Here is an 8,423-nt window from a genome sequence, read left to right as displayed (position 1 = left end):
AAGGAATACAAAAAATGGGGCAAGAACGCAACAGGCGACAAAAAACATCCAGACAGATGATACAAAAAGGGACAAGTGAAAACAAGGACGGGTTATTCGCAGTTTTCTTTCCTCAGTCGAGTTCCAGATCATCTTTGCAGTTTCGGCTGGTTATATTCGACATCTTTGCAGTTTCAGCTGGTTATACTCGAGACTGTGCCATTCTGGCCAGCTCCAAGGAAAATCTAAGCTAAGAGCACTAGATTCCTTGGAAGAAAGCAGCTTATAACATAATTTTGTTGAAATGATTGACTATGAATGAAAATTCCCAGCATATATTCAATGATTCGCAAATGGATTACTCATAGTTGCTTTTGTGAATAATATATTTTACATATTATTCTAGTTTAAGAATATAACTAGTAAGATCTAATATAGATCTTGTTGTTTAGCACTAGATTAGACCTGATCGAGAGAAACTATGACAAATGTAGTTCCAGCACAGACAATCTTGTTAGATGTAATTTGAGGAAGATGTTGGCACTATGCGAATTTATAGAGTCTTCGTCATTATGTATTATGAGTGTAGTTTATTGATTTATCGATTTTATTCATTTACAGTCGGAGGAAGGACAAACTTAATCTACCTGAGATTCAATGTTAATTCTTCGAAGAACGAAATTCAGAATTTCAGATAATTAAATCATAAAAATTTAAATTACAAGTCTTATAATATTTAACATTATAATTGTCCATTTGGCTTTTGTAGACCTTAACAAAAGAGAAAGAAATGTAGGTGCAGTCTGTGAGAATTTTTATAAATTAGAGAATAAAAGTGTCTCGAAACGTAACGGATAATTTGCACTAGGGTTATCTTCATTGAAATTATCGATAGAGAATATTACTAGCAAATAGATGGTGGTTAACCGATTATCACTGGTTCATCAAAGTTTCAAAACCAAATGTGTTGAGTCTATACACTTCTACGTAGAAGTCAGTTCACTGCTCGAAACAACAAGGATTAGTCTTAGTTTTGTTACCAAAATGTAAGGTTTCGATGATTTTGGATTATGATATACGTACTCATATAAAAGCTTGGCTGATTGAATTCCATTACTACAATAACGTGGAGGTCTTGAAAGAATTGTAAATCTATTGATTAGAAACAATATATGAAATTTATTATAACAATGAAAAGTGGCATTAATTATGAATGTGCTTTTCCATCTATACTGAAAATTTAGTTTGCATTATACTAAAGAAAGATGGTAGACTTATTCTATTTATTAATTTTCATTGTATATTCAGTACATAATGGGAGCAGGAATTGTCTGTTGCAAACAATAAACCATTTAATTAATTATAGTGATAACTAGATAATCCTTGATAACCTTTAATGTAAGCCTATCATAAACTTTGCATCATGAACCCAAGTTTCCTCTTTAATGCCAGAAATAGTTTATCATGCAAGATCTTGAAATATTTAGTGAAGCATCACCTGCAATTGCTGTAACTGCCACTTCCAAACCTACTGGTAACTACACCGTTACCACCACCGTTACCACCACCGTTACCACCACCGTTACCACCACCAACAACAACAACTCCCAATTCTATCACAACCATCACTACCACTAGCATTACTGCTGCTGTTGCTGCTTTTGTTGCTGCTGCTACTACTACTACTACTACTACTACTACTACTACTACTACTACTACTACTACTACTACTACTACTACTACTACTACTACTACATTCCCATCACTGTACTGATACTATTTCTGATGCAACAAAATCTTCAATTATTTCAAAAGACATATATACACAGTTAGTATTAGTATCGTTACTAAATATCAAAGTGATATATTATGCCTTTTTAAAGGGTATAATTTCAAGTTACAGAGAACAGATGATATTAAGAAATATTTCACATCACTTTGGGAGAATGCTTAGCGGCATTTCATCTGTCTTTACATTCTGAAATCAAATTCTGCCGAGGTAGACTTTGCCTATCATCCTTTCGAAATCGATAAATTAAGTACCAGTAGAACACTGAGGTCGATGTAATCGATTTAATCCATCCCCAATAATTGCTGGTTTTGTGCCAACATTTGAAATTAATATTTCACATAACTAACTTTCAGCCAATATTATGAATGTATAGCACAGTTATTGTATCAAAGAGTTTTAACAGCGATTTTCACGTATATCTTGTAGTTAAATGTCCCGATGCAAAGTATACGTGTAACAACAGTTTTGGACGCCCTGCGAGGTAGCCAAATCGGCCGCTCCTTCCCCAATCGAATCTATCTTCGACGATAACAGATACAAGGGTATAAAGTGGCTGCCCTATCTGGTCTGCTCTCCGCACGTACCCGTCACTGCACACATAAGCCAGCACAGGTGCACACGTACATGCATACACACACACACATACACACATACACTCGTATACACACACATACACATATAGAAGTTTAAATTTTTATTCGTGTTATTGTTATATTTCGAGATAGTTCTTTTTCTTCCTTTTTTCTATTTACCAAATAAACATGCGTACAATATGATCGTTCTTCTCTTCAGCTTTAAGCTGAAACGAAGAACGAGTATATAGTGCGTGTGTTTCTTTGGGAAAAAGAAAGACCGTCCCGAAATATAACAATACCTGTTTCAACACAGGATTTCACATCAGGAATGTTGCAAACCAAATACATATTTTTATTCATGAGTTTTCATATTTCCTTAATAGTCGTCTGCTTTGTTAGGGTAAATAACGCTCCATTATCTTTTGTTTCGAGTCCTTCTGAGGGAATTTGTTGACTGAGAGAAAAGCATTATCGCAAGCATTCCTGTAGTGACCATCCAGTCTGATTTTTCAGGCATATTACATTTAGGATTAAACTTTTAATTCTGGCATCCTTTCCTGAAGATGATCTTGAGTTGTGATTTATGTTCTGCGTAATTATGCTGGCCAGGCTAAATGGAAAAATGATGCCATTACTCATAAAAATTTAATCACCGGAATTTAAATCGTTCATCTTTAACTCGAAGGTACTTTCAACAACCAGTAAATATCTTTAGTTTATTCATATCATTTTGCTGTTAATGAAGCTTTCTTTCAATTACTCTAGATTTTGTGGGGTTTTCATTCACACACACACGCACGCACACACACGCACACACACACACATGTATGTATTTATGTATGCATTAGCTGAGGCAGGAAAACTTTTCCGATTTCATATATGGCTTAAGAGTGCAAAGGAATGGAGACGAATCGACTACTTGTCGTTTTCATGAACTTGCCGAACTAGACTGAAACTTTGTTTAGTGTATTGGTTTTTAATTTCAAAAAAGATTTTGTTTTTCATTTTGAAAGACTGACTTTTCATATTATAATTATTGACTTGTGTGCTAAGTAATTTGAACATATGTCAAATTTAATTATTCAGATACATCGTGAATCCTCGCTTCTTTTGTAACCTTCAATAACCTGAGGCACTCATTATTTTATTGGGAAGAGATATAGGTGTAATAAATACCCTGTGGTTTTGTCCGTTCACGTCGGTGCAATCCTGTGTAATTACCCAGATATCACACAGCACAATTTCCAGGTGGGTATCCTTTGCTGATAAAGTGTTTTGTCATTCAATTTAAGGAAGACACAGAGAAAAAGAAATGTTTTGTTATTTAATTTGAGAAAGAAAGGCAATTGCACTTCATCCTTCAGAAGAGATCTAGACGTAGTTGATGATAACCTAGATCAGTAAACTGGGATAGGTTTCCAGTGGATCACGATTAAGGAAAGGAAACGTGGCAGAAAATATTTTGTAAGTTATGTTAGTAAGGTATGATGGGAATTACAAGTGCATTAGGTAGTTTAGGATAGTGTGGGGTGATAGTTCAGGTGTGATAATTCAGGATATCAGAAGTTGTAGCATTTACAGCTGATGTGCTACTGGTTAGGGGCTGTAGGGCTAGTCAATCATTGGCATTAACTTCTAGTAGTGCTTGGTTGTCTCATTATGTTTGTTAGCATATATTTTACTGTGACTGGAGGCGCTTGTAACTATGTTATGTACAGTTTTCAATATTTCCCGGAGAAAGTAAACTACCCAACACAATATGACAGTCTTCTTGCAACTACTGATGCTATTAGACATAGACGTATGTATCTTTAAGGACATTGCTGCAGAGTTAAGCTAAAACTCGTTAGAACAGTCATATGTGCACGGTTATTGATAAACCCGAGTCGGTCTTCCGACAAGTGCGTTCATCGACAAACTCTGAACATAGGCAGATTGTTTTGCTGACGTTCCGAACGCCAAGCGATATCATGATGGTTGGCACAATCGACTCAAGCATATCGCTCCTATCAGCCTTTCTTAGCGTGAGGTATGAATTAGATGTTTGCTTCCCTTCAATATAGATACATACTTGTACTTGTCTGTGGCATTTGTGAGCGATTTATTCGCTGCTTCTCTTTTCCTTTTATTTATTATTTTTTTTTTTTGGCTAAGTAGACAGTACATGTTACAGACTGAAAACATTATACTGAGTTCGCAGTATAAATATGGTTTATGTAAAGGATATAATTTACTTTGTGGTGTGATGTAATAAACATTTGGGTTTATGAATGTCGGATTGCCCTCTGTTGTTTTGAATATACTGCCAGAAGTTGCTTTATAGACTGGATTAACTGCTTTATTTATATGTTAATGAGTGCCGTTATACACATCATATGCTACATATGCTAATATAGATTGCTGTTGTGACCACAATCACAAGTTGCTGTGAAGCCGCATTGATTTGGGGCCTCACAAAGCCATAGGTTATTTCTATATGTATGTACGGCGCTTATGATTTGTAGTACTGCTCTTTTGAGTTAGTTCAATATGAAAGCTGTGTAATTGAGTTAGCGGTAAGCAATGAAGAGACAAATAACGACTAGCAAAACTGTTGAAACGATTTCACTTTCCTTACAAGACTATTTTATTTTCAACGAAAATATTGGGCTTTTTTACCTAGTACGTGAGATGTGCAGGTTCTGCAAGAAGACAAAATATTCGCTAAAATACACGTTGTCTCGTTCTGGATCTTTTCAAGCGGTTTATACTTGGTGATACACTGAAGTACTGCGGCAGCTGGAAGAGGTTACTGCAAGATGGTACAAACGAAAGAGTAAAAGAGAATCTACAGAAAAGGCATTAAATTTGTGTAGGAAGAGTAAAAGGAAAGAGGTGGAGAGTTTGTTCTGTCTTTGTATTTATGGGATGTTATCAGTGGCAACTGACTGGAAGATGTTAGAGAATTACTAAGTGAAGCAGATGATGCTATATATGGTAAACGTGAGCTTGAGCTTCAATTATTTCTTTTGTTAAGGGTAGCATTCCATGTATCCACTAGGACTATGGCTGCATGATGATCACGAAAGGCGGGAAAATGCGCAAAGCTGGTGGAAAAGGATAGAGATGTGGAGGGTGGGGATCTGTTTGGATGTTCGAATGTCTTTGTCTATATAATTTTATGTGTTGCTAATGATGTTTAACCCAGATCTACCTTAATGATGCAGAACGAGAATCAAAGGCGTTTCAGTTATGACTAACTTGTTATTTTATTTCTCTGGCATTGCTTATTTAGGATTATATTACTTAATGTTTCTTCTTTAAGGAAATAAATTGAAATTTGACATTAGTTTGAAAGATTTGTTTGCTACTCAAATCAAACTGAATACATGGAGATTTTTCCTTCGCTCTATTAATATATTTTGATATATATATTTTTATTAGCGTTTCAGTATGTTTTTAGTTTGCATGTAGGAACATGTAAAAGGAATTATTTGCAAAAGCGTGTTGAGTTCAAACGTCTACGTGTGCAAATTATTGGATTATCAACTTCTGGGATTTTCGCTCAAATTGATTGCATGGCCGTTTTAAATTTCTGAATAGTTATTGAACTAATTCCCGGTGTATGCAACATGCGATCTAGGTTTGCTACATTGAAGAAATTATATTTCTTTTTGTAGTTGTTTATTTCTCAGCATCAGCACATGAATTTCAGTTGACTTCTTGCTTCCAGGATTTCTCGTTATTTGGTAGATACATGTACCTTACCATCTTGAACTTAATACTAAGTTTGTTTGAATATACTAGTTTACTACGAAATAAGTATGTTATGCATAAGTTTTTGGTAAAATGTTAATGCCTTTATTAGTGAATATCGAATAATATATAACTAAGTATAATATAATTCTGCAACGGTTACTTATGAAAAGAACTGAGATACAAAGTTACATGAAAATCTAAACAATAGGATTTGCGAATTAGTGTATTGTTAAGAATTACTGGTCTTATATGATCTGCTTAAATTAAGGAATTAATATAGTTGCGAAGTAATATTCTCTTGTCGACGATAATCCATTACTTGCTCTTTCCACTTTTAAAAGCTCCATCTAACCATCTGATGAATTTCACCGTTGTTCCTGCTTCACAGAGTGATAAATGTTTATGCGTATTACAAATTAAACAGGTGAAATAAATTTCATACTTTGTATTCTATTAGTGAGTTTCTTAAGTACATATATTGCATTTTGTAAATAATGTTGTAATGAATATTAATAGCATTCCTACATTGTTTCCAACCTATCTAAATATCTGTTGGACAAACATTAGGTATATTCTTCTTGAATTTAGATGTTATTGCAAGTACTTGCTTTTACCAATAATATAAGGAAGGCTGTTTGTACATCGATAAATGTACAGTACAACAAAATGAGAGACGAGGTAAAATAAAACATGTGTTAGATAGACATAGATCTACATTTAAACCGTAATCCACAGAATTTATCCAAGTTTCATTACATCAGTAACAGAATAATCAAAGTAACCTATATTAAATTTTTAATTTAGTGCCCAACGAACATCTACGTCAGTGATTCACAAATTGGTCTCTACCGCTCATGGTGGCAGCAATGAAGAGGTAGTGATCTTTCTATCTTATAGTTAAGTTTAATTACAGACGCTTCCTTTGTTACATAAAACTAAAAGTTTTGTATGGTAACAACCATCCAACTGTTATAAATGGGCGTTTGATAAAAAAAAAATCCATTTTTGTAACACTGAGCTAGACAAGCATAATTCAGTCTACTTCAAAGAAAAGCTAATATAAGGAAAATTAATACTTTTGACATAAGGTAATATTAAATTGATTGCATATTGCATAAAGAGTAAAGTTTTTAATAGGATAAATGTCCTGAATTACATCTCTGCTATTGGGAATTATACTAATTCATCACAAAGACAGTAATATTGATCGTATCATTATGAACTAACTTACAGGCAGTTATTTAGGTAAATCAAGTGCAGCTCTGTGTTTATTTTTTTCTGATAAAACTCGTAAGTTCTGAACGTGTATAACGTGTACTGGAAGATTTTATTGGTTTGAACTCATTAAGAGGTGCATTTACTTTCTGATCTGCACTAAATCTTTGATTAAAAATATATTTCTATAGAGTAGCTTTGGTCTCTTAATTCTGCACTGCTCCCTAGTGGGTAGGGAAGGATTTCGTGGAATCAATTGCACTCCTACCTAAGCTTTAATTCTAAATACAACTGATAGATAGATAGATAGATAGATAGATAGATAGATAGATAGATAGATAGATAGATAGATAGATAGATAGATATTAGTGTGTATGAGTATGTCTGCACATATGCTTGTGTGTGCTTATATGCGTATGCATTTTAACACGAATTCAAGTAAAATAACAATTACCTATTTATTTATATTTTATTACCATAATATAAATTGAAATTCTTTTTGTTATGCTAGCGTTTACTTGACGGAATATTATTTATACTCATACTAATAGTCATTGAACCAACTTTAACTTCACCTACTAAGACACATTTAATATTGAATTACGTACATGTTATTTCATTGAAGAGCTTTGATTATTAGAAAAGTAGGGCCTAAGAAGAATAAATTTCGACGTTCGTAAGATACCCTGACGGTTTAATTATGCAGTGTGATACAAATCTACAGGATTTATATCAAGAAATTTATATAGTGTTATCTAGAAGTGACATGAAAGAAATCTAATTTCTTGTAGAGTATTAATATATGTGCTTCTCTTCTATTATCTTTTCTCACACGCACACTCTCTCTCTCTCTCTCACCTTCTCTCGATGTATATATTGATATGTATACTTATATATACACACATATATATATAGATACATATACATCTCTCTCTTTTTCTCTTTTCCACTTTCTTTCTCTCTCTCTTTCTTTCTCTCTCTCTCTCTCTCTCTCTCTCTCTCTATATATATATATATATATACATATATATATATATATATAAAATATACAAGAATAAGGGCAGGGAATCGTCAATTAATAATAGAATTAACAATTAACAATTTTGCCAAGTAGTTCAGTATGA

Source organism: Octopus bimaculoides, chromosome 1 (genome assembly GCF_001194135.2).
Source record: "Octopus bimaculoides isolate UCB-OBI-ISO-001 chromosome 1, ASM119413v2, whole genome shotgun sequence".
Lineage (NCBI taxonomy): Eukaryota > Metazoa > Mollusca > Cephalopoda > Octopoda > Octopodidae > Octopus > Octopus bimaculoides.
This window is presented reverse-complemented; position numbering follows the sequence as displayed.